The following is a 2,176-nucleotide window of genomic DNA, read 5'->3' on the forward strand; positions in this document are numbered from 1 at the left end:
AAACTCAAAGAGTTGAACGCTTTTATATCGCCACCATCGCCATTACCATTGCCACCAGCAAAATCTGCTGTCAATATTAGACGCAGCAGCGGACGGCTGGCTGTAGCTGTGGACCAACCACACCAACAAACCAACCTAATGCCACCCTTGTTCATGTAAAACTTGCAAAAAATATATCGTCCAACCCATGCAGCAACGTCAATTATTTGGCTTTTAACAGAACATTGCAGCAGCAATGTGGTGCAGCTTTATAATATGATTTCGATTAGCTTAGTGTTCGCATAAAACTTAGCGCTCTAATGGAAAACAGCGAAAACACCAAAGTTATCAATAGAAGTTTACTGAAGCTTAGTAAGTTAAAATATTTTGTGATCAATGTCGACATTGAAATACATTAAATTTCTTTCAAAATATTGAAATATGTACATATGTATATCAATCAATGGATTAGGACGTCTCCGTTGCCTTTATAGTCTATACTGGTATGTGTCTAAAAACTGAGCCCATCTCTGCCGGTTTGTAGCTAGAACCATTCTACAATGTATTTTCCGTTAATGTTGACCTTCTTTTGACCTTTCTTTTCTCTCCTTAACAGATTTTATTATTATACCCTCCACCATAGTATGTAGGGTATATTACGTTTGTTTTTCCGTTTGTAACGCATTGAAATGATCATTTGGAACCTTATAAAGTATGTATATTAGGGTGGTTTTAAAAAAATCGATGTCGGATTTTTTATGCCGCACCCCCTTAAACTATTTAGTTTTGTTATATTTTAAGATTACCAACGTTTGAGTACAATCCCCCCACTGGGGCCTCAAAGTTTCCATGGGCCCTACATAGCCAATATTAAAATCTGACCCGATTTTCAAAATTTTTTTTGTAGGATTGCTTGTTTAGCCACAAAAATTAACTGGTAAAATTTTTTCATCGATCGGAAAATAAATTTTGTCTGTAGGGCGATTTCGTGAAATTTCGCCTTTGGCTCCATACAAACCCAGCAAAAAGTTTGCCTCCAAAGAGGCAGTTAAATGATATGTACAAGTGATCTGGAAGTGCATCAAATTATGCATTTTCACTCATGATTTTTACAAGAGCGTGACTACTGAAGGAGGCACTCCATTGCACCGCATTTTAACCGACCCTTTGGCACTGCATTTTAACTGACCCTTTGGCACTGCATTTTAACTGACCCTTTGGCATTGCATTTTAACTAACCCTTTGGGGTAGAATGGGAGGCAGTCCAAAGCACGTGTTTTGATACAGGCTTTCTGCTTAAATTGTGAAAGCCATTACAAAATATGCCAGAACAAATAAAATTAATTTCTTATTTGTGTAAAACAAAAATATTAAGAACTTTATTACATTAACACAAATTATGAAAATTCTCCATTTAATTCAATCGCAAACAGTCGTGTTTTCTCCGCTCTCCATTTGTTCCAAGCTGAACTGTTTTTACTTCATTTGCTAAATGGGTTGCCTTCCCATCACCAGTTAAAATTTCGACATGTACTCCAACAGCACTCCATTCGGAAATTTTCTTCTCATGAGTTACCGGAAAAATGTTCACAAATTAAATATTATTTAGTTTGTATTAACAAATGTTTGGAAATGTTAACACGCTTATCTCTTTTTGGAAAATGTATGCCGCTGCCTGTAGAGATGTACAAACTGATTTATGTACATGTAGGGATCTCTAACAACTGCTAAGTCCCTGTTTATACAGGGAAAGTTGATGGGAAAGAAAATTGAGTTTATGGGCGAGGGAATAGAGAGGAATAAGAGGGGGTACACACACCTCTGTACTGGCAAATTCTGTTTTGTTTCGTTTTTCTTCGTATACAACTTGAAGTTGGCTGCAGATTTGTTTTTGCATTTTCTTTCATTTTATTTTCTCTGTCGAGAAACAAAACAACAGCGGAGACAATTAAAAAAAGAACCATTTGGAGGAAAAGCTATTTTTTAAGCAAAACAATTCGAAATAAGTGGAAATATAAAAATTAAAATGCAACTCAAGGGTTCCTTTAATAATTAATTGTTTATCACTCACGTCCATTTTTTTGCCTTGGCTTTGTTTTTGAACGGCGCAATGAGGAAATGAGTGTGAAGAAGAATAAGAAAAATTATAAAATTGACACAAACATGATTTCCGTGTCTAAACAACAAGGAAATTTTT

Source organism: Musca autumnalis, unplaced genomic scaffold (assembly GCF_047663935.1).
Source record: "Musca autumnalis isolate F117 unplaced genomic scaffold, ASM4766393v1 scaffold_1, whole genome shotgun sequence".
Taxonomy (NCBI): Eukaryota; Metazoa; Arthropoda; class Insecta; order Diptera; family Muscidae; genus Musca; species Musca autumnalis.